Genomic DNA, 25,612 nt, shown 5'->3' with positions numbered 1-25,612 from the left:
AATCCATATTCCGATATGGTGATTTTTTGTTCAAGTTGAAATGACCTCTATTTCTTCACCGGAGGGACTGAGTTACTATTTTGATTGTTCAAAATAGTGATTGTGATTTTTGATATATTAATTGAGTATGTCTGGTCTGGTTAAAGCTTTACAAGTTTTCATGCTCATAGGAGCTTTGCTAAAATATCAGATGCAGGAAAGCATTAAGGAAACACCAGTCACAGCACTCATTGTAACCTTTACTTGATCAACATGAACAAGAAAGGGTAGGACTGATGTCAATTTTTGTTGAAGGCATCAGAGAAACATGAAGTTTAACAGTCAACAACACTGTGTAATCTTTTCATGTTTTGAAAACTAGAGACCACGGTAGACACGGTTCAGAACAAAAATGTAATGTGTTCTCTACCAAGTACATTGCCCTTTCTAGTATATGAGGAGGTAACTATCCAGCCAAACATCAGGAACAGCCCAGAATTTAGGGAGCACTTCAGAATTCTTCAAAAGGGGGAAAGCCTGTATTCCTGCTGAACTGGGGCCATGTAGTGTGGACTTGAACAAGTTAGACTGTCATGATGGGTGCATAGCACACAGAAAATGAAAAATTACTGATGGACAAAGGAATAAATCTCTTTGATCTCCAGCCAAAAATGTAAAATTAATGTGTCAACAAGATACATTTGATTCTAATATGCTTTAAATCCAAGTGACCCCAAGTTTAGTTATTATCAACTGAGTGAAAGGAACAGGAATAGCTAAAGGAGGCTGTCAAAATGTGTGTCCACGTGCTGCCAAGTAAGGTGTTCATATTTAGTGGTCCAGGGTGCTGCCTAGGGATTCAACTTTGTAATAAACATTGTTAGGTATCCTGAGATGGTATGAGAAAAACATGGTAGAAAGGCTTGTTTCATATATTTGCTCCAAGAATCTTGTAAGCTTTTTCAAACTATACTTTTGATATTAGAATATAATTACATTTCTCCCTCCCTTAATGGCTTTGCCAAAGTTAGGTGATTCCTAATTTGAAAGTGAAACCTACTACAGAAACAAATTCTGTAAATAAAAATATTTGCCTCTAGCCAGGTGATGGGTAGTTTTAACTGGAAACTTCACACAACCCACAATCACCAGGGGAGAAAGTCTCCATGATGAACTTTCTAGATCAAGTGTGTGTGTGGGATTATCTTGATTGTATTAATTAATTTGGGTCTCCAGCAGACAACATTTCCTAGGCTTGGGGTACTGAGCTATATAAGAGCAGAAAAGGTAAACTGCAATAGTAGAGAGGGAGGAGTGACTAGCAAAGGGGTCAAATCCATGCATGGGAAACTCACAGAAACAGCTGACCTATGCAAGCGGGAGCTCATGGCCCCAACTCTGACAGCAGGAGAACCAGCACAAGACTGAACCATGTCCCTCCCTAAGGAGTGGATGTGGGTGGGATAGAGGGTTAGGGGAGGATGGGAGGATGTGAGGGAGAGGGATTTTAAAAGAAAGGGAGAAAAGAGGTAAACTAAGCCCTGGAGGCATGCATGTCTATATTCATTGTTATTCTTGACTGTGGATGAGTCTGGTTTCTTCAAGTAACAGCCACCCTAAAAGTTTCTGAAGTGATGGACCTGTACCTGTGAGCAAAATAAAGACTTTTTGCCTCTAAGTTGCCTTTTACCATGCTGTTTTAATAAGAAAACACCAGCTGCTATGGCAATCACCAATATTCCCAGTTCTTGAGAAGCTGATACAAGATCTAGGGTGTGAGGTTAATCTAGGATCCATAATGAGATACTGCAACAATAACAAAAAAAAAAATGTCAAACAAGAACAAAGTACTTTTAAAATATATTAGCGGTTCCTGAAGAAGAGCTTGACTCCAGAAAAGAGGAAAACATTTCTGGACAAACCTATATATAATAAATAAATAAAATAAATCATTGGGACATATTTTAGTTCTGAGGTTTGACAGAATCATTGCTGCTAAAGTGGCCATTTATTTTTCTAAGGGAAACATATGTATTAAAGCCATGATAAAATATTTTCAGCCACAATACCTATAGGTAATAAATTGAATTTTTACTTTAATTTAGTCTACATCCCTTTATAATAATTGTTTTTAAAGAATTTTAATAAATTGTTTCAATGAGTGTTGAGTTCAAGAGGGATACTGAGATGGATTACAGGGAAGTAAAGAATTAGTTTATTTTTAAGTTATTAATGCTATTTATAGACACAGATGGAGAGACAGCATTTTTGTGGGGGCCACAAAGAGAGTCGAGGCTCCAACACCAGGGACAGAAAGCATGGTGGGGTAGGTGAAGAAGACAATGAAAGCCCTCTTGGCAGAATGGGGTTTCTTTTTAAACTTTTATTTTTATTTACATTTTTATTTACTTTATTTAAATTTTTTTCATTTTACATTTCAACCTCAGTTCTTCCTCCCTCCCTTTCTCCCACATTCCTCCTCCCTCCCATCCTACTCCTACATCCACTTCTCAGAAGGGGTAAGGCTTCCCTTGGGAATCAACAAAGTCTGTCGTACCAAGTTAAGGCAGAACCAAGTTCCTGCCCCAATCAAGGCTGAACAAGGTATCCCACCATATGGAATAGGCTAGAAAAAGCTAGTTTTATATATCTGAGGATTAAGGGAGGTTCCCAGTTCAAGCCTGCAACCATATTCTTTGATATCTTGGTAGTAGGTGTCAAAGGACTGGGGAACAGTGTGTGTGTAAATGCACTTCCCAGATGAGATATCTTGTGACCTGGAAGTTTCTCTCTCTCTCTCTCTCTCTCTCTCTCTCTATATATATATATATATATATATATATATATATATATATATTTAAATTAGCAATAAGCTTGCTTTACATGGCAATTACAGTTCCCTCACCTTCTCCTCTTCCTGTGTTCTCTTCCCAACCCCCATCCCATCCCCTTCCTGGTCCCCAGAGAGGGTGAGGCCTTCATGGGGTATCTTCAAAGTCTGTCATAACAATTGGAAAAGGGCCCAGGCCCTCCCCAATGTGTCTAGGCTGAGAAAGTATCCCTCTATGTGGAATGGGCTCCCAAAGTCCATTCTGATCCATTACCAGAGGCCCCATTGACTTCCCAGTCCTCCTAACTAACACCCACATTCAGGGAGTCTGGGTCAGTCCTATGCTGGTTTCCCAGCTCCCCCTTGTTCAATGACCTGGAAGTCTCTTAGCTGGGGACAGTGCCTCAGTGTCTGTAAAAGAGGGGGAACAGCAGTTAAGTTCTGATGTGAATTGGTTAACTGGAGCTGATTAAACAAATTTGCTTTATAAAAAAGGAAGTAACAGCCTCGTCTGTTCTTCTCTATCTTCTAAACTGTATAGTATATCTGTACGGTGAGCTGATATAACAGTGCACTTGGGGGTGGTATTTTACATGAAAACATTTTGAAGTATCTTCAAAAACAGAGAAAATAACTGAAAAAAATATTTAGCATTCTAGTAACTGAACTTCTCTTTGGGGAACTAGGTTGGAATAGTCCATAGAATACCACCATTCATTTCACTGTATTTACTTTTGCAAGCTTTGAGTCTTTACTATTTATGTACCACCATCAAGAAACAAAGCAAGTCTTCCCAAGGAGGAACAACATTAGCATACTAAATTATATTAGGACTGTTATTGCAAAGTTAAAAGGTAAATTTCTTTTTTTAATTTATTTTATTTTATTTTATATAACAAAGTCCATTTAAATGAAAACAGACATTTATAGACAATATTTGGGAAATTGGGCGTTGTTCTTTCCAAACTACTTCCTGCTGGTAAGGGGCACTGTCATGGGGGATTCGAAGAAGATTCAGAAATCCTGGTTGTAATCTGTAAGGCTGCTTTGTCCAGCTGTTTTGAATGTAGGATCACCTCGTACTCTGTTTCAGGCGATCTGGCTTGATCAAACCACATTAGTCTGGAAGGAATCCACAGCTTTTCATTTTCTGTGGAAACAAAAATAGAAATCCTTCTCCTCAGTAACTTCTACTAAAACTTAAATTTTGGAGTCAAAGAATTTTTTTTTAATTTAATTTATTATTTTACATGTCGATCCCAGTTCCCTCTCCCTCCCTCCCTCCTTCCCTCCTTTTTTACCCTCTCTGCCCTCTCACATGCACTCTAACCACCCTCCCCTCCCATCCCCCACCCCAATTCCATATGTAGGGGAATGCCATCCAGTTGGGGTCATGTAGATCTGACAGGTCATATGAAGTAGGGACTAGGGCTTCTCTCCTGTCTCTAGATTAAGGCAGTTATCCCTCCATGGGGGATGTGTTCACAAGGTCCTTTTGTGCATCAGGGATACATCCTGGCTCCACTGTCTGAGGTCCCTTAGATTGCTCAGTCCTTCTGGCTGAGACCCATATTCGGGGGGGGGGGCTGAGTCAGTCCCATGCTGACTTCCCAGCTATCAGTCTAGTGGCCATTACCTCCTCCTTGTTCAGGTCAGCTGTCTGTATGTGTTTCTGCCGCCTGGTCTTGTCCTCTCCATCTGCATCTGGATTCTAGTTCGACTCAGTGTTTATGTATGGGTGTTTGCTCCTGTTTCCAACAGGATAAGTTAGTTGTTGATGTCACTCTCCAGGAAGGGCATTTATGATAGCCTTTCCACGGAAGCTGAAATTGTTAGTTGGGAGCAGTCTTGTAGTTCTCTAGACCTTTCTTTGTGTTCAATTTTATCTTCAAACCAATATTGGCTCCCTCTTTTATGCTCTCTGTCTCTCTCTGTCTCTCTCTGTCTCTCTCTGTCTCTCTCTCTCTGTCTCTCTCTCTCTCTCTCTCTCTCTCTCTCTGTCTCTCTCTCTCTCTCCTGTCTTCTATTCCTAACCAGGCTCAATCTTCCTGGTCGCACTTGTTTTCGTTTCCTCCCCCTCGTTTTCTCCTATTTCTCTCTCCATTCGCTGCCCCCCCACTTCCTCTGAGCTCTGGGGGGGGGGGGACTTGTCCCTTCCCAGTTCTGTGAGGGACTTTCTATGAATCTCTTAGAATACACCTTGTATCCTAGTTCCTCTGGTGGTGTGAATTATAGGCTGGTGATCCTTTGATCTAGGTCTAAAATCCATATATGATTGAGTACATACTGTGTTCCTCTTTTTGTGACTGGGTTACCTCATTCAGGATGGTTTCTTCAAGTGCCACCCACTTGCCTGCGAATTTCAAGATACCATTATTTTTTTTCTGCAGAGTAGTATTCCATTGTGTAGATGTGCCACATCTTCATTAACCATTCTTCAAAAGGTAAATTTCTTAAGCAAAGGGTTGATGCTGACTACATGTCTACAGATCTGTCCTCTGGAAAGGACCTGTTAGATTTGCTAGCCTTCCAGATATATAATATATAGGATGATTTTCTCTTCTTTAAAATAAAAAATATAGAATTGAAAAGTGTGTGTCTGCACATACCCACCATACATTTTGCATTTTGGTATATGTCTCCTCTGGCTGTTGCTTCTCTGTTAGAATCAGGGAAAGGTATAATACAGAATAGAATAATTTCCTTTTTTCTAGGTCCTAAATAAGTAGATTCTTGGGCAATGTCTGCTCATGATCAAGTACCACCTGTAAAGACCAAGGCAGTCTCTTAAATAGGTTTTGATTTTCTAAGGACACACACTATGTTTGCTCTCCATCTGAGTGCCATATAGCTAACCACAGAAAAAAAATATGTGCTGCTATTTGCATCATGTGTGTTTCCAATAGCCCTTTTAAGACTATTCAATGATGTGAATGTTTTGTTTAGGTTTACCAACCATGGCAGCCACACTCCATGTTTTTATAGTTGAGATGACTATACTTCAAATTCAGTCTAATGAACAGATAAGGAATTTCTTAAAGTAGAACATTTTAATGTTAAATTTAACTTTAATCTGTTAGCTTGTAGGCATTAATAAGATAATGAGTTCCCCTGAAGTAATTAAAAGTTAATTGCCTAAGAATGAAATTATATATGCTCAATTTTATAGAACAGTAGATGCCAAACTATTATGGAAATAAGAGTGTAATCCTTAAAAAACAATGAAATAAACATTTTTTAAAGAAAAGTTCATAGATGTCATCTGTTAATATATTGTTGAATACATAGTATTGAATACTGAGAAACCTTAGGGTGGCAATATTCTCTTGAAAAGGGTCTTATGATGCTTAACAAAAGCAATAGCACAAATTGTTCATAGTGGGTTTGTTTAGCTGGGAATCTCATATTAAAATGCAGGACATTCAAAACTCACACAACGATACTCAAGCTAGCTCTTCAATATTTATATAATACAAGAATTGTTATTTAAGTATTTTCTGATATTTTTTTACATTTCATTAAAATGTATCCTCTGGCAAAACTGAAATATGACAATTTCATAATCCTTGAAAGGATATCACTTACCATATATTAAATGAACTCATACTGCTTGTTTGAAAGATTTAATGGCAATATAAACTATAATGATAAGGAGTCTTATTAATTAATGAACAAAGTATCCAAAAGAATCAAAGACGTGGTTTTTAAACTTGTTCTTCTGAAGTAGGAGGAACATTTTGAAAGTGTGATTCCAGACACACAGTAAACAAAACTAAGCTGTCTTGAATACAGCCTAATGGGGGCACAGAGCCAAGACTTCTTGCTTTAGCTCCCAACTACTGAGTTGCTTGAACCTGAACACTGGCAGTGGGAGAAAGTGATAAATTCATACATTTCTAGTAAACAAAACAAAACCCTTCCAATGTGCTATACAGTCCTTTCTGAATATCATCTCTAGGAATTGGGCCACCTAGAATTCCCAATGTTATGTCTCTCTCCACTAGCAATGGAAGTGGGGGTGGCAATGACATCTGTTTCTAACAGAGGGAAAGAAGGGTGCTTTCTATTATCCCCAAATAGTTCTTTTCCCATTGTTTAAGTCTCAACATAGGATGCAAGTTTTAGGCTAGAGTTCTGAGAATCTAGACATACAGCCTATATCCATTTTTTTTTTCTGCCAACTCAACATCCCAAGAGAAATTCTGTGACTTTACTTACAGTAAAGTAATAAATTAGGATGCTTTTTTTTTTTTTTTTTTTTTTTTTTTTCATTTGAGGGGATGATCATTGTGGAGGGATTTTGCAGTGATTGTGTGAGCCCTGCTTTGTTCTTGACAGGCTGAATGGGGGTCGATTCACACATTGTTGATGCTCCCCAGGAATGCAGATAGCCCAATTACAGAAAGTGGTCTTAGTTAGACCTTGTGCTTCTTTGGTGGATTTTTCTTTATGGATTCTGTTACATCATTTTTAATAGGTATTTTTAAAAGAAGAAGATACTAAATAACACAGTTATTGTAAACCTACTGTGCAAAGTTCTAAGCCAGTTCTTCACCTACATTCTCAGTTATTCTTCATGAGAGCCAAGTCAAGATAGATTTTATAGTCTCCATTTAACAAAATTGCATTGTTTTATTTTATGTGTATGAATGCCTTGCATGCATGACTATACACTATGTGCAGGCAGTACCTGTGTAGGCTAGAGAAGGGGATTGCATCTCCCAGAATTTGAGTAACAGAAAGTTGTTAGCTGCCACCTGGGTTCTGGGAACCAAACATAGGGCTTCTTGTGAAAACCATTGAGTCATTCATCCAGCCATTCGTGCATGTAATTTTATTATTTTTTTTAATAAAAAAAATGTATTTACTTAGAAGCATTCAGAATGTCAACAAAACAGCTGCAATTTTTTTGCAATTACAGAGTGGTATTCAGTTAACAGAACAATTATCTTCGTATAAGCTGCATCAGAGACAACTGAAGATGGAAAAAAAAAACCCAAAATAAAAAAAGAAAATCAAAAAATCTACCGTCCCCATATATAACTAATTTGTGCTGTGCAGCAAGAACCTGCTTTAAATTTCCATGCCAATTTACAACCCCCAGACTGTACCAGGCAAGGTTAGTGGCTATTGAAAATACCACCAGGACAGGGCTATCTAAAGACACATTCAGTAGTGTGTTAACTATACAAAAAAAGACATTGTACAGTTTAAAAACAAATCTTACACAGCCTTACATTTCAATTTTTTTTTTCTTTAAAAGGAGTGAATTGTGTACAGGGGGATTAAATGCTTTATAGACAAAACAAAAACAAAAACAAAACTGCGCTAGAACCAACTTATCATCATCATCTTCTTCTTCTTTATCTTCGTCTTCCTCTTCTTCCTCCTCTTCCTCATCCTCTTCATCCTCCTCATCATCTTCCTCTTCCTTCTTTTTCTTGTTCTTTTCTTCCTTGACCACCCCCTTTTTCACTGCATCGGGTTTCCATTTAGCTCTGTAAGCAGCAATATCCTTTTCATACTTCTCCTTCAGCTTGGCAGCCTTCTTTTCATAGGGCTGCTTGTCATCTGCAGCAGTGTTGTTCCACATCTCTCCCAGTTTCTTTGCAACATCACCAATGGACAAGCCTGGGTGTTCTCCTTTGATTTTTGGGCGATACTCAGAACAGAACAAGAAGAAGGCCGAAGGAGGCCTCTTAGGTGCATTGGGGTCCTTGAACTTTTTTTTGGTTTTTCATTTCTCTTTCATAACGAGCCTTGTCTGCCTTTGCCATGTCTTCAAATTTCCCCTTTTCCTTAGCAGACATGGTCTTCCACCTTTCTGAGCATTTCTTGGAGAACTCTGAGAAGTTGACAGAAGCATCCGGATGCTTCTTGTGTTCCTCCCGGCAAGTTTGCACAAAGGCATATGAGGACATTTTGCCTCTCGGCTTTTTAGGATCTCCTTTGCCCATGTTCAGTTGATTTTCGTCCGCGAGGCACAGAGTTCCAGTGCCCGTCCGGCTCGTGCTTGCCCCAGCGCTGTCTCTATGGAGCTCAATGTACTGCAATGGCTATGAGAGCTGGAGCCAGACGCAGCCTCCTCACTCTCTCCGCTCTGTCGTGCATGTAATTTTAAAACTCCAACCCTTTCCATTAAGTACTGTAGTCCTAAGGTTTTGCAATAGTCAAATGAGAATAACTGTAGAATATTGATGGCGAGAATTCTATAATAGACAACTGTCAATTGGAGTTCAAGTCAGGATTCTAATACCATTAAAACAAGTGTCAGAGACTGCCACTGTTTCCATTCCTTCTCCCTCTGAAAGGCACAGAGAAGGAGGTAACATTTTCCCCTGCAATGCATGTTAAAACTGCTAATCAGATGGTTAATTAATAACTCTTGACTCGTGGACTCAATTGACTTCAGCTGCTTGATCCTGGAAAAAGAATAAACATTATACACTAATTTCTGTGTTGACACTCTATATAAATAACATATTTCTATTTTGATATTCCATATTAATAGAATGCTTTTTTAAATGAGTTTATATATTTATCTGTTTTTATATCTGGCCACAGTTTCCCATCCTTCCTCTCCTACAAGTTCCCTGCTCCTACCCCACTCTGTTCTCATTCCCCCAACACAATCCTCCATTTCTGTTTAAAAAAGGGCAGGTCTCTCATGAGCATGTACAAAATATAGCATATCCAGTTGCAGTAGACAAAATATCTCCCCATGTACTGAAGCTGGGCAAGGCGACCCAGTATGATGAGTAGAGTCCCTTGAGCCAGTAAAAGAATCAGAGACAGCCCCTGTTACCACTGTTATGAGTCCCACAAGAGGATCATGCTACATAACTGTGACATGTATTGAGAAAGCCTAGGTGATTGAGCCCCTGTGAGGCTAGGTTAGTTGATAGAATGAACAGACAGGTGAATCCCTGAGACCTGCTGACTTATCCTACCTAGTCTACTCGACAAACTCCAGGCTAATGAGAGTTCTTGTCTCCAAAAACACAGTGGATAGCTCCAGAGGAACAACATTCACGGTTGTTCTCTTGCCTCCACTCTCATGGGCACACATTGCCTACACATCTAGATACATATACACATGTAAATATTAGGTAAAAATTCATTTTTGTGTATATATAGCTTGAGGAAATGAAATAAAACTTTTGAATGATACAAAACTCCTTCTCAATAAACATATTTCAGTTTCTGATTATCTTTTCTCCATAAAAAGTAAAATAATTCCATCCAAATTGAAAATATTTTATAAGATTCAATTTGCTAAAACATATTTCCAGACAGACTTTGGTACTTAAAAAGCCATATTTTAAATCAATCACCAAAGAAATATTTTCTGCCCAATACTAGAATAATCCACTTGATTTTAAATGCTAATTGCTCCTAGTAAACTCAACCTTTATGTTCATACTTCTAATTGAAAATATCTCATTAGATAATCAATTTCCTGTCCTCTAGCTGTGTGCTGTGATTTTGAATAGAAACTGCAGTGCAGTGAGGGATGTTCTATGACAAAGGGACATTTTTTCCTGGGATAACAACTTGTGTGCTCTCATAGAAGGTGAAAGTAGCATATGGTGGTCCCTCAGAGCAGAAGGCAAGCAACCAAAGTGGTCTAGATTCTACAGGCAACATCTCAGAAGGAAGTTTTCAAAAGACAATGGAAGAGGTCAATAAAAGTGCCCTAAATTGTTGTGAGGGGTACTTTAAAGTTCCAACAAATACTTTTCTGGAACCCCTGGAACTGGTTATTTCTGGAGATAACTGTATTGACCGGTGCTCTATGCCTTAAATATTTGCTCTCATTTAGTGCTAGATATTAGTTCTTGGGTTTCCAAACTAGGAATGCATACAATTGTTATTTCATTAGCATAATAATACATACTTCATATCCTACTTAAAAATATGCCATATACTTCTACACATTTAACCCTCCTGGCTGCTATTTTTGTTCCTGGCCTTGTGCTTTGTGTATGTGTGTACAAGAGTGTACATGTAACATGTGGGTGGGTGTTGCTGCAAGTGTGTGCATATCAAATGGAAGGCAGAGTCTGTTTGAAACAGGGTCTTGTATTGGCCTGACATTTTTCTAAGTAGCCTAGACTAGCTTTCCAGTGATGTTCACAATCCCACTTGTCTCTACATCTGGTGTCACCGTGACTAGAATTGCATGTACATGTCCCCGCACCCAGCATTTCATATGGGGTCTGGGAATTGAACTCAAGTCATAATAATTGTTGAGTCAAGAGCTTTACTGGCTGAAATGATGCCTCATTTCTAGATTTAACTTAGTGTTTGTTAAATTGCCCTGTCCCAACTTCCCAACATCATAATAGCATCATAATAGGTTCCCCCCCCCCGGAGAGGATGAGTCTTAAATGTTTAATGACTACTCTTTAATCTGGAATTTTTGTTTGTTTGTTTGTTTTTAACCATCTAGCTGAGAGTTGATATATTTTACTTTGTGCCCTCATAAAAGATAACCACAGGAAATTAAATAAGCAATGACCTATGTGTTGCAAATAATGAGTTTCTTAGGTTCTATTCTTTCCTTACCTTTACAAATCAATACATAGATTGGCAATAGTGAGGGGCAATAGTGAGGGGCTGTTTGGTCTTGTTTTTGAACATCAAATTCAACTTTTCTCATAATGTATAGCATCAGCTATTGGCTCCACAAAGATACCTCATTTATTTATTAGTATTGAATTCTCATACCTCAATGGTTAAAATTCAAATCCAACTAAATCCTTAAAATTAAAACATAGTCAAGTAGTAAATTTCCCATAGGTCTGCATTACTGTAACTGATTAATGTGATAGGCACAGTGGTTCATGCCTGCAATCTCAGCACTAGGTCTAGGTAAAATCATTACAAGTTTAAGGTCAGCTTGGGATACACAGGCAAAACTCTGTCTCTAAAGCAATAAAAGAAAGGAAATTAAGTAAATATATAGCATTGGTACTGACAATAATTTGATATCTTGAAATTTTAGGGGAGAATTTGGGAAGAAAACAGCATGTTTAATGATAAGTAAAAATATTTCCCAGCTAAAGTAGAATACTAATTAAATGTACCAACAAATATTATTTCTCAACATGAAATATACTGTTGGAGCTCTAGCAGCATTCCCATTAAAACAGGAAATAAACCAATACTGTGGGCCCAAATATTATGTGACATTTCTAGTTAATGCATGGTAGAAAGCACATAAACAAGAGATATAATTATTAGAAAGATAAACAAGCTGTAATTTGCAAATAAGGACCCGTTTATAAAGCAATTACGCGAATCAATACCTCTCCGTATCAGAATTAACCATTGAGACAATGCAAGACTAAAACCTAAATAACAGCAAAAATATATAAAATAGCCTGTCGAATTTAATAATATGTAGAATCTACATAAAGGAAACACTGAAACTTTGATGAGGTACATAGACTAGACCTTGAATATACTCTAATGTCTGGGAAGCTGGAATGTATTTAGACTTCAATTATTTCTACATCAATTCTGTCAAATGCACAAGGAGGCTATTATTTGGAACATCAGAGTATGATTATAAAAATCATGGAGAAGATATGAGACTTTAAAGAAAATAAAGTCAGTATTAAAAAATGTAAGCACTAGGCATGCTGTGTGTGTGTGGCCCTAGCCATCTGCCTTACCTATTTTAAAGAAATAAATACTTGTTAAAGGCAGGTCTTATTTCCTGTTACATACCAAAGTAAACTCAAAATGAGTACAGAGAAATAAATCGTGCCAAAGAATTAAAATTTTGAGATATTCAGTATAGAAAATTGTAGATTTCTCTATGGTATTCATGTTTTGTATCAAACAGCAAGTTATAGACAGATGAAATACTAAGTTTGAAAGTCTTGGTTTATATCTACTCAAAAATGATTAGCAAAATTGGAAAACTAATAGATGAGTATGTAATCACATGCCATATGGCATTTTGCCTAAATGCAAAGGGATACAGTTTACATTTAAAAGTTAGAATTTATCCATAGAGAGTTGGAATATAATTCAGTTGAGTGCTTGCATGTAGCTAGATCACTTCCCCAAACTTAAAAACAAGTAGAACACAAATTAAAAATAGATATAATGACATAGGTATTTTCACCTATACTTGGAATAATTTTTTGAAGTGATAGAATGAGGTTTATTCTGTTATTTACCAGTATTTCTTAAGGGATAGTTATAGACATGAGACAATGCCTACATTGTTACATGTGGGAAAGTGATGTTATATATTCAGATAACTAGTTGATTATTACATAGATATAAGTAAATATGCTTCAAAGACTGAATACTGAATACAAAATTAACATTAGCACTGAGACATATTCAGTGTTATCTTTTCTGCAAATTATGTTTTTTTTTTTTTAATTTTGTCTTTTGTTTTGTTTCGATTGTTTTGATATGGTCTCACTATGTGTGCTTCTGGCTGTCCTAGAACTTATTTTCATACCATTCCCAGTTCCCTCTTGCTCCCATCCTCCCATTCCACCCACAAACTCCCCATCCCATCCCCTATCCAGTTCTCACAGAGTATGAGGCCTCTGTTCTGGAACTTTCTATGTAGACTAGGCTAGAGTGAATACAGAAGGAAGCTTGTGATTCTGTCTCTGAGTATTGAGAATAAAGGCATGCACCACTACCACCAACACTACAGAAATGCTGTAATTCTAGCTCCAGCTCCAGGGAGTCTTGACATCTCTAAACTCCACATCAACCAAATGTGCACATACACATATGCCTGTTTACACACACACACACACACACACACACACACAGACACACACACTTTCTGTAAATTTCTAATAAAATGGCTAGTCAAAAAGAGTTTATGGAATGATTAAGAAGGAATGAATATCATTTACATACTAAAGTATTTATTGAACATTGTTCTTAAACTGAGGTTCTGAGGCTCTCAATCAGGGGGTGGAGAATGAGATCAACTACTCAGAAGATTGCAACCAGCTCATTAAAAAAAAAGAAAGAAAAAGAATTGGAATGAAATAGAAAACATATCTGTATTTTATGTGGCTCTTTGGAAATAAAATGCAGCAGAAAAATAAAACTATTTAGTTTCAGTATATACACAGAAACTTGATGTTAAATATATTTCTCATGTGATATTTTTCATTTTACATACCAACCACAGTTTCCTCTCCCTCCCCTCTTCCTTCTCTTCTCTTACCTTCCCCCACTCAACCTTCACTCCTTAGTAAGGGTACAGCCTTCCATGGACTGTCAACAAAGTCTGGCATATCAAGTTGAGGCAGGACCAACTCCCTCCCCATGTATCAAGGCTGAGTGAGGTATCCCTCTATAGGGAATGGGTCCCAAAAATCCAGCTCACACACTAGGGATAAATCCTGGTCCCACTGCCAGTGGCTCCACAGACTTCCCAAGCCACAGAACTGTCACCCACATCCAGAGGGCCTAGTTTGGTTTTGCAGGTTCCCCAGCTATTGGTCTAGAGTCAGTAAGCGCCCACTAGCTAGGTGAGCTGTCTGTGGCTCTACACATCATGTTCTTGACCCTCCCTCCTGTTCTCATGATCCTTTTTCCCTCTTCTATTGGATTCCTGGAACTCCACGCAATGTTTAGTTGTGGTTCTCTGCATCTGTTTCCATCAGTTACTGGATTAAGGTGCTATAATGACAATTAAAAGTGGCCATCAATCTGACTACAGGGGAAGGCCAATTCAAGCCTCTCCACTATTGTTAGAAATCTTAGTTGGGGGTCATCCTTATAGATTTCTGGAAGTTTCCCTAATACCAGATTTCTCTCTAACCCCATAATGGCCCCTCTATCAAGATATCTCTTTCCTTGCTCTCTATCTCTGTCCTTCCCCCAACTCAACCATTTCATTCCTTCATGTTCTCCTCCCCTTATTCACCCCTCCCTCCCCATTCAATTTGTGCATGTGTGTTCATGCCACAGGTTGATGCCGGGCCTCTTCCTCAATGGTTTTCCACCTTGTGCTTAAAGACAGGGATTTTCACTGAAAATGGAGTTCACTGCTTAGCCTAGACTAGACTAGAGTTTATTTCTCAGCTAGAGTAGCCTGGAGTTTGTTGTTTAGGTAGACTGCCTGAGCAGTGAGCTCTGGAAATCTGCCTGTAGCTGTCCCCATCCTCCTTGGAGTAATTCATTTTGTCAGGAATGAAGTCTTCTGAAAGTCCTTACTTTACATTTGTAACACATTCTTATGCAAATGATTACCTAGCTGAAATCCACTGAGAAATGTTCACTATTTCTCTCTCCCCTGGTTTAAAAAGAAAGCAAAAACAAAAAGTAAACTCAATATCCAAGCAAGGGGCTTGGACTTATAAAATTATGGAATACAGGATGCTTTGTAAAGCAGGATCTTGCACTCATTACGCAAACTTGCATCATTTACCCACTAAGCATCTGTTTCACTGGGAGAAGCAGTGCTCCTGAATTCAGTGGAGAGCAGAGGTACATGTTAAAATTACCAACAAAAACAATATTGCACTCTTTTCCTCAGGTTATTTTCTTCCAATAGATTTTCAACTATTTTCTAGTGAGGAAATGTTTTAGTCTTGTGTACCTCCTAAGCAGTACTTACACAGTTTTAATGATGCCATGAAACAAATAATTTAACTTGATATATAATCTAAATCAAACAGTCCCAATTACATTGATGTAAACATGGTAGAAGTTAACATCTGTTTGCCTTCTCTGATTTCTTTGCTCTAATCTGGGATTAGTGGATCATTGCATGTAATACCAACTTTGCATGCATTATGATTTGAAACACATTTCAATGAGCTCTCACATAGTAATCATTCTCTCAAGGCCCTGAAAAGTAGAGATTGAGATCATTTTGCCAACATTAGCAGTGACTTTTGACCAGAGTGGTTTCTGAAAGGATTAACCTAATATCCAGATAAGCCTGAATGTTGGTTCATTCCTGGTGTTAATTCTTGCCTAGTGTGAAACTGAAAGGAGTCTAGTCCTTAGCAGGGAACATAGGAATGAAAACTTCAGCATGAAAAGTTGATTGTGGAAATCTTTATTTTTTTTCCTCGTGGAAAGACATATCAGTGAAAAATACATTAACAAGTGACAGGTTTCTTTAATAGTTCTTTAAAGGACAGGAATAGTGTAGATTTCCAACATAGCAGAATGGGAAGGATAAATACCCCTGATGTTGTTAGGTTTGGCAAATATATATTAGAGTTACTCTATATTCAAGACCTGGAAAAGATTGAGTCTCTAATGTATGATATCTTTGTCTATATGTGTATATGCACCACATATGAATGACATCATCATAGATATCAAATATCAAGTGATTTCATCCCTGTTTTTCATTGAAATTCTCACTTAAAGAAACTTTCATGAATCCTGTGCAGAATTATACTTATTTACATTGAATTACGATTTTGAGCTATAATTAACATCATGAGCTTAATACAAAGAAAATATGTAGGGATTTGGAAAGGGAAGAGGAAAAGAGAAGGGAAAAAAGGGGATAAGAAAGAGCAATAGGGGAGCTGAATATGGTTATAGTGCCTTAAACTTACCTATGAAAATGTAACAAACCTGATGCTATACAATTAAAAATGCATCTAAACAAATATTCCTATAACATACTGCACATTCTTATATTTCAAGGTAAAGTTTCATAATTTTCTGCAATATTGTCTGCCTATTAGTTTGCTGGGAGATTCCTCTGTCATTCTGTCTATCCCAGAGATGTGTGCCATGAGTGCTTTAGGCATCACATTTGTAGTTAAAAGGATGCTTTGGGGATGATGATTTTATACCACACTTGAGTCAATTAAGTAAACGGGTGTACCCCATAGTCAATATGGAATATCAATCATTTGGTTAAATTGTATTTAAAATTATTGATAGTAAAGAATGACATTTTAAATTTTATGATCTGCTTACCATACTTAAACAATCTAAGATTTCAAATGAATATTTCTTATCACTTACCTACCACACATTCTACTTATTATTTACCTTACCTGTGAAAGTCTGTTAGAAACAAAATCACTGTTTCAAGTCATTTAAACTGATTTAGCTTTCCTAATGTATGCATTAATAGGTGATTTCCAACAACAGTATAGACTCCCCTTGCAAATGTAATCATATTTCTGAACTATTTTTTAGTAAGATAAACAGAAAGTATGATAAGGCTTATACCCAATCTCTTCCTTTGATACATGGTGCAAGCAAAAGAAACATTGTTTTCCGGGCTGCCTTGCAGGTAGAGTTCTTTTAGCATGGCTTGGAAGAACCATTTAAGTCAATGCCTCATTGATACTGAGTGAAAGTGGGGAGCAATTTGAAGCATAACCTTCTAGCAGCCCAGAACTAGATGGTGCTAAAAGGAGAGTAACTTGGAAATACTAACACTGGGAACAGTTGCTTAAGGGATATTGTAAGAATATTTTCCAAACTATGTCATCTCTTGTTTTCAAACAGTAAAGAAAATTGGGACCATGTGCAAGAGCAACTTGGATTTCTCTCACAAGAGTCTATGGTACTAATTCCCCTATATAATAAGAATTTTATACTATAAGCTATATACTATATAAAATAATCTTTCCACAGTAATGTGATGCATAGGGTCAATTCTTAAGTACTTTATCAATTTTGCCAGTGAGAGGAAATTCTATTCAAAGATGCCTGCTTTCCCGCATGCCTACCACATGGATATCACTCAAGTATTAAAGACAGCATTTTCTAGATCATTACCATAAAAGGCAAGTCTTTTGCTTTTTATGATTATTTCATGGTTCCCACTTCTTTTATAGATGGGGATATAAACTTGGAAAAGAAAATAACAGAATTCCAGTCAGAGCAAAGAACAGTACTGCATAAGCCACTACTAAAGTTAACAGGGTATTGCATAGTTTTTAATCCATTAGGAAAGTAGATTTCATGTGTTTTTAGTCTAAACTGTATTTGAGGTGCTAGATAAATAGATTGTTAAACTGAATCAATCCATAATGTGATATCACTTCATTTCAAATGAGTATATACAGTGTGTGTGTGTGTGTGTGTGTGTGTGTGTGTGTGTGTGTGTGTGTGTGTAGCTGACTGCCTGAGTTAAAAAATGTGGAATATTTTAGTTGCTTTTAGTACCTAAATAATATCTTGGTAGTGGACATGCAGACAAAAAAAGACAGAAAGAAAGAAAGCTGGAAAGCTGACAACTGAAGAAAAACAAATTCCAATTATCATAATACAATAGAATCTTTTTTTCCCCTTAATTACAGGAAATTGTTAGGTGAAGAAATAGCTCTATGGTTAAGAGTGCTTGCTTCTTTTGGGGAGGACCCAAGTTCTAAGGCCCAGCATCTAAGGCATGAAGGTCAGAATTGCTGTAACTCTAGCTCTAGCTCCAGGGAGCTTGACATCTCTCACCTCCAAAGGCATTTGCATCTACCAAATGTGCACGTACACACACACACACACACACACACACGAATAAATGCCTATCTACACACACACACACACACACACACACACGAATAAATGCCTATCTACACACACACACACACACACACACACACGAATAAATGAATCTTTTTAAAAATAGAAAAGACAACATAGCTATAAAAAAGGTTCTAATTCAAGCACCTTACTCTGAATCATGCTTTCTCAAAAGTCTTGTATGATAAACTTGAACACAGCCAGTTGTAACATAAATTCTTGTACTTGGTACTGGGGCCCTGTGAGGAGGGTGTGCTGACAGTGCTGCTGGAAGACAGATGTGTCTCTGAGCAGAGAAAAGGCTTTTTGAATTGACTAAATGGGAGTTCCAGACCTCTGCATTGTGAAAGAGCATAGCAATAGCAAGCCAAGTACAAGTCTTTTGCTTCTGTTGGATGTAATGAGCACAAGGGCGGGGTGTTTTAGGTGGATTGTGGCAATGGGCATTGATCCTGGTCACAGAGTACAGGAAAGCAGTAGTTTTTGAATTGTCAGTATTATGAATAATGAAGGAAGATGATTGCTTACATTGAAAATTACTAACTTCCAGTTGCCGGAGAATCTTGCTCAGTTCACTCAGTTAGTAGGCATCATGGATTAACATTGTTAAAATGTTGGGAAATTAACATACTAAGAAAACATGCAATGGCCGGGGTCACTCTTTTTCAGCTTGTGTTGAAGAGGCGCAGTTTAAAAAGCATCTCAATGGAGACAGGAAAATCTTCCCCAAAATGCTTTCTTTTTATTGTCATAGAGTTTAGAAATATATATTTACAAAGCATACATGTAATTGTGCCCAATAATTGTTGTTGGATATTGTTTGGATGTAAATTTAAAATAAAATCAGGGAAGAAAAACCTTAGTTTTACTCATCTTTCAGGTAGGTATGTCTGTGTATACATATGTATCATGCTTGTGCAGGTACATTTGCACGTGTTGCACACATGAATGTAGAAACAAGAGGTTGCTGTTAACTGTCTTAGTTAATAATTCTTCTACTGTTGGAAACATGACCTAACAGATTCAGCTAGACAAGCCAGCAACCAAATGTCGGGGACTGTTTTTAGTGGCGAAAGAATAGCTTTTGAGTGGACATACAGCCAAACAAGAAACTGAAGAAAATGAACCTTAATTTGTCATAATACAATAGAACATTTTTAAAAAACACAAATACGTGTAAGACAAACTGTAACTCATGTCCTTCAATTTAATCATGTTTTCTCTAGCTGTCCATGGGCCCATCTAACCCAATCTCTACTTTCCTACTAACAATGTCCACTGCCACAATCCACCTAAAACACCCTACCCTTGTGCTCATTACCTCCCACAGAGGCAAAAGACTTGTCCTTGACTGCTATTGCTATGCTCTTTCACAATGCAGACTCTGAGTTCATTCTGTTTGCCCCAGTGTTTCCAAATGTGCTGGGTACCTCAACCCAGGTCCTCACATCTTATTTGAAAGTCCTGGTCCTGGTGTTGCCTGTTTCAAAGCAAATTGTACTTGCTTTGCCATCCTCAGTCCCTCCCACCTTCCATAAACTACAGAAAAATTATTCGGAAATAAATTGTGAATACATAAACAAGTGAGTTACTTAATTGACTTCAAACAGAACTTAATTTCACACAATATAACTCGAGGATTGTTTAATAAATCAAGGAAACTGTGTGTTCTGATTTTTCCACTGGAAAATTTTTTATTAAATATTTTTTCTTATTTTATTTATGTATCAATCCCAGTTCTCTCTCCCTCTCATCCATCCATGATCCCTACAGACTCCCCCATCCTATCCCCCATCCAATCCCCAGGGAAGGTGAGGCTTTCTATAAGGGATGATTAAAATCTGTCAAAATTATGTGGGGTAGGGCCAAAGCCTTCCCCCGTGTAACTAGGCTAAGGGAGTATCGCTCTATGGGAAATGAGCTCCTGAAGTTCGTTCCTGCACTAAGGATACATCCTGGTTCCATTGTCAGAGGTACCATAGACTTCCCAGGCCTCCTAACTGAGACCCACATTCAGGGGGTATGGGTCAGTCCTATGCTGGTTTCCCAGCTCTCAGTCCGGAATCCATGAACTCCCCTTTGTTCGGGTCAGCTATTTCTGTGGGTTTCTCCAGCCCGGTCTTGACCCCTTTGCTCATCACTCCTCCCTCTCTGAAACTGCATTCCAGGAGTTCGGCTCAGTGTTTAGCTGTGGGTGACTGCTTATGCTTCCATTAGCTACTGGATGAAGGCTCTAGGATGGCATATAAGGTAGTCATCAATCTCATTATTGGGGAAGGATATTTAAGGTAGCCTCTCCATTATTGCTTAGATTACTAGTTAGGTCATCATTGTAGGTTCCTGGACATTTGCCTAGTGTGGGATTTCTCTTTAAACCTATAATGGCTCAGCTCCCTCTATTATGGTATGTTTTTCTTGTTCTTTTCTATTCTTCCTCTGACTCAATTTTCCTGTTCCCTCATGTTTTCCTCTCCCATCCTCTTCTCACCATCTTTTTTCTCCTAACTTTTTCTCCCCCAAATCTGCCTACTCCCAGTTTTCTGAGGACATCTTGTCCCTTTCCCCTTCTGTGAGGGACTATGTATGTCTCTTAGGGTCCTCCTTATTTCCTAGTTTCTCTGGTGGTGTGGATTTTAGGCTGGTTATACTCTGCTCTAGGTTTAAAATCAATATATGATTAAGTTTGTGCTGTGTTCATCTTTTTTTTAATTTTAATTTATTTATTTTTCTTATTTTACACATAGATCCCAGTTCCCTCTCCCTCCCTCCCTTTCTTCCATCCTCCCAGGCTGCCCCCTAAAACCCTCCCATCCCACCCCCCCCACTCCACATGTTGGGGGATGCCTTCTTGGAGGGGTCATCTAAATCTGTCAAATCATTTGGAGTAGGGACTAGGCCCTTCCTCCTGCCTCTGAGCTAAGGGAGTATCCCTCCATGTGCTCCCAAAGTCCATTTGTGCACCAGGAAACATCCTGGTTCCACTGTCAGAGGTCCCTTAGACTGCCCAGGCCTTCTAACTGAGACCCATGTTTAGGGGGTCTGAGTCGGTCCAATGCTGGACTCCCACCTATCTGTTTGGGGGCCCATTAGCTCCACCTTGTTCAGGTCAGCTGTCTCTGTGAGTTTCTGTAGCCTGGTCTTGTCCTCCCTCTCTGCATTTGCATTCCAATTTGGTTCAGTGTTTAGCTGTGGGTGTCTGCTTCTATTTCCATCAGCTACACTTTCTTAAGTGTGTTTCGGCCATTTTTAATTCCTCTATTGAAAATTCTCTATTTAGTTCTGTACTCCAATTTATTATTGGATTATTTGGTGCTTGGGTGACTAGCTTCTTGATTTCTTTGTATATTTTGGAGATTGGCCCTCTGTCAGATGTGGGGTTGGTGAAGGGTTTTTTTGTTTGTTTGTTTGTTTGTTTGTTTTTGGTTTTTTTTTCTTGTTGATTATGTCCTTTGCCTTACACAGTTACAAAAGGCACTTTATTAATTGTTGATCTCCGTGTCTATGTTTGCTAGAGGAAGTGGTCTCCTGTACCAATTCATTCAAGGATACCTCCCACTTTCTCTTCTAAGAGACTCAGTGTGGTTGGATTTATGTTGAGGTCTTGATACATTTGGACTTAAGTTTTGTGCATGGTGATAGATAGGGATCTAACTTCAGTCTTCTACAAGTCAGCATCCAGTTGTGCCAGCACAATTTGTTGAAGATGCTTTCATTTTTCCATTGTATAAATTTAGCTTCTTTGTCAAAAATCAGGTGTTCATAGGTATGTGGGTTAATATCATGGTTTTCAATTTGATTCCATTGGTCTACCTGTCTATTTTTGTGCCAATAACAAGCTAATTTCAGGACTTTAGCTCTATAGTAGAGCTTGAAGTCAGTGATGGTGATGCCTCTGAAAGTTTCTTTATTGTGCAGTGTTTTAGTTATCCTGGGTCTTTTTTCCATATAAATTGAGTATTATTCTTTCAAGGTCTGTGAAGAATTCTGCTGGTATGTTGATGGAGATTGCATTGAATCTGTAGATTGCTTTTGGCAAGATTGCCATTTTTACTATGTTGATCCTACCTATCCAAGAGCATGGAAGATCATTCCATTTTCTGATATCTTCTTTGATTTCTTTCTTGAAAGATCCAACGTTCTTGTTGTACAGGTCTTTCCCTTGTTTGGTTAGCATTACCCCTGAGATATTTTATGGGTTTTTTTTGTTTGTTTTTTGGGTTTTGTGTGTGTGTGTGTGTGTGTGTGTGTGTGTGTGTGTGTGTGTGTGTGTGGCTGTTGTAAAGGGTGATGTTTCTCTGATTTATTTCTTAGCCCCTTTATTATCTGTATGTAATAGGACTACTGAATTTTTTTCAGTTAATCTTGAATTAACACTTTGCTGAAGATGTTTATCAGCTGTAGGAGTTTTTGGTAGTTTTTCAGGTCACTTATGTAAACTGAAAATAGGAAATGTTTGACTTCTTCCTCTCTAATTTGTATCCCATTGATTTCCTGTTGTTGTCTTATTGCTCTAGCTAGAACTTCAAGTAAAATATTGGAGAGATATGGAGAGAGTGGACAACTTTGTCTTATTCCTGATTTTAGAGGAATAGCAATTACTTTCTCTCTATTTAGTTTTATGTTGGCTGTCATTTACTTTATATTGCTTTTACTATATTTAGGTATATTCCTGAAATTAAGTGACTAATTTTTCTATGATCTTAACCAGTGCCACAGTTGTAAGATTTGGTACAATTTTATTATAAGTTACAAGTAAGTATATCTAAGTCATACTTTTACATGAGAGTATGTGAGAATAAACCATATAAACATTATCTGTTACATTTAATTACGATTGGTCAAGAGACTCTTCAACTTTTTTAATGGCATATTCACTTACCAAAAGTATCAATATATTCTTTAATATTTAAACAGGCAAGACTTAAGAAGATACAATAGTCACTTACTAGCCCAGAAATAATTAGGCACCACATCCCACAGCATCACTAAGCAACAGCAATTTGGAGCAACAGCCACTTGGAGATTCCCAGCATCAGGATGCCAAAGCTCATGTGAATATTTATTCCACCCATAAGCTTGTTCAATGCAGGTGATTGCTGTAACATAGCCAGGCTTCAATGGGTCATTTTGGAGGAAAGGATAACTATGTTGAAAGGAAGGTTGTTTTTACATTCCATTGTAATTAAAATATGCTTTGTCAGGCAAAGCCTTTTGTCTGGTGAGGATTCTAAGAAACAGCCATCATGTGAAGTCATTGCAAAATAAATAAAGAGCAAAAGGAAGGCTGCAAACTAAAACAATAAGTACTATGGGAAATATTAAATAAGAATTGGGTGATATATTTGTTTTGCTAAATAAATAAATTCCTATTAGATTAAAAATATTTCACCACCTTCTTTAAATACATATTCACTTATTAAAATTAAGGGAAAGTATAAGTATCATTAATACCAATAGACTGTCAAAACTAATTTGAATTTCTATATAAAATGATTGTGTTGGATATATTAGATATAATCAGTATAAAATTCTGACTTTAAAATTATCTCAATCAAGTTTAGCCATTAAGTCATGAGTAAGTGGGGTTGGGTAGATGACTCAGTGGGTAAAAACACTTATTACATTCAAATTCCCAAAATTCTTGACAAAAGCTGGGTGTAGTCACTTATGCACCTGTAACTCTAGTGCTTTAGGAGTTTAGAGGTTGAGATTTCTGGGGCTTGATGGCCACCAGCCAAGTTACAGGTTCAGTGAGAATTTTTGAATTGACTAAGACACAGAGTGATAATACATATCCTTCTCTAGCTCCTGTGGCCCAAGCATGAATACCCACTAGCACACATGAACATATACTGCACATATATATCACACATGCACTCATTCATACACACGCGCGCGCACACACACACACACACACACACATACATACACACACACACACAAGTCACTCACTCTCAAACACCAAAGTTAAATTATTTTTTTTTTAAAGGTAAAGGTAAATTAGCTATTTTATGAAGGAGAAAAGATGAAGAATTAAAAAAAAAAAGTTGGTAACAGGACTTATGGACCTTCACTGAGTCTTTAAAATGAATGTGCTGCTGATCCAAACTCCTGGAATCCGGTTTCAGAGAGGGAGGAGAGACAAACAAAGAGTTCATGACCATGCTAGGAAAAGCCATAGGAACAGGTAACCTGAGCAAGTGGGAACTCATGGACCCCAGACTGGGGAACCAACATAGGACCAAACCAGACCCGCTGAAAGTGGGTGTTAGCTAGGAGGACTGGGCAGTCTCTGAGATGTCTGGCAGTGGAACCAGGATGTATCCCTAATGTATGAATGGATTTGGGAGCCCATTCCCCGTGGAGGGTTACTCCATTAGCCTAGAGACACAGGGGAGGGCATAGTCCCTACTCCAAATGACTTGACAGATTTTGATGATCTCTCATGGAAGGCCTCACCCTGCCTGGAGAGTGGATGGAATATGGCGGGGGGGCAGCAAGGGGCATGGAAGGTTGGTAAGGAAAGGGAAATTGATATGTAAAATAAGAAAAGTATATTAAATAACAATAATAAAAGAAAATGAATGTGCTGTAAAGGATAGATAAAATAGACAGAAAAGTATTCCAGTTGAAGGAAAGATTCTGTACAAGATTTTGTTGATGAGACTTGCCAATCAAATTTTTTGGAGTGATCTAATCATTCATAGCTGAACATTTCCCCCAAACACACTCAAGATCACTGAAAAGCATTTATGCTCAAGGTTGCCATTTAGTATAGGGAAGGAAAAGAAATTAAAAGATTGGAAAAAGATTCATAGGACATGTCCCAGCAGTCCTGGTGAAACTAGGACTAGCTTCCAGCTCTTCTCTTTTGGCAGCAATGTGTGACAACCCAAGTGTTGTCAACCAAGGAGCTCACCATGCTTTTATTTCTAGGATTCTCACTGAGGATCAATTCTGCAGGAATGGAATATTCCTGCCATTGGTCATATTTGTGACTTAGGCTTCAGGTCTCCTGAGTCAAGCTATTCAGAATGAACCATGGATCTATCCTGGAATAAATTCTGACATTCACAATAAGTCATGCTGTCAGCATAGTTTATCCTGTATAGTTCAAGAGTTAAGATAATGCCTTTATTAAACAGGTTATACCAAGGTTTAAAGCAATGGTTCTCAACTGTAGGTTGCAACCTCTTTCTGGGTCAAATGAATCTTTTACAAAGGCTGTATATCAGATATCCTACATACAAGAAATTTATGTTAAATCCATAACAGTAGATAAATTACAGTTATGAAGTAACC

General features: G+C 37.9%; 1 protein-coding gene and 1 pseudogene across 1 annotated transcript in view; one reads left to right on the top strand and one right to left on the bottom strand.

Annotated features, from left to right (window-relative positions):
* The window catches only part of Plxdc2 (plexin domain containing 2), a 405,252-nt gene that overhangs the window by 320,283 nt on the left and 59,357 nt on the right, over positions 1-25,612 (top strand). The gene's annotated exons all lie outside the window — the stretch shown is intronic.
* On the bottom strand, positions 7,677-8,795 carry LOC127237450 (high mobility group protein B1-like; annotated as a pseudogene).

Source organism: Phodopus roborovskii, unplaced genomic scaffold (assembly GCF_943737965.1).
Source record: "Phodopus roborovskii unplaced genomic scaffold, PHOROB, whole genome shotgun sequence".
In the NCBI taxonomy this organism is placed as follows: domain Eukaryota; kingdom Metazoa; phylum Chordata; class Mammalia; order Rodentia; family Cricetidae; genus Phodopus; species Phodopus roborovskii.
Note: the sequence above shows the minus strand (reverse complement) of the source record. Positions and strands in the feature narration are given on the sequence as shown.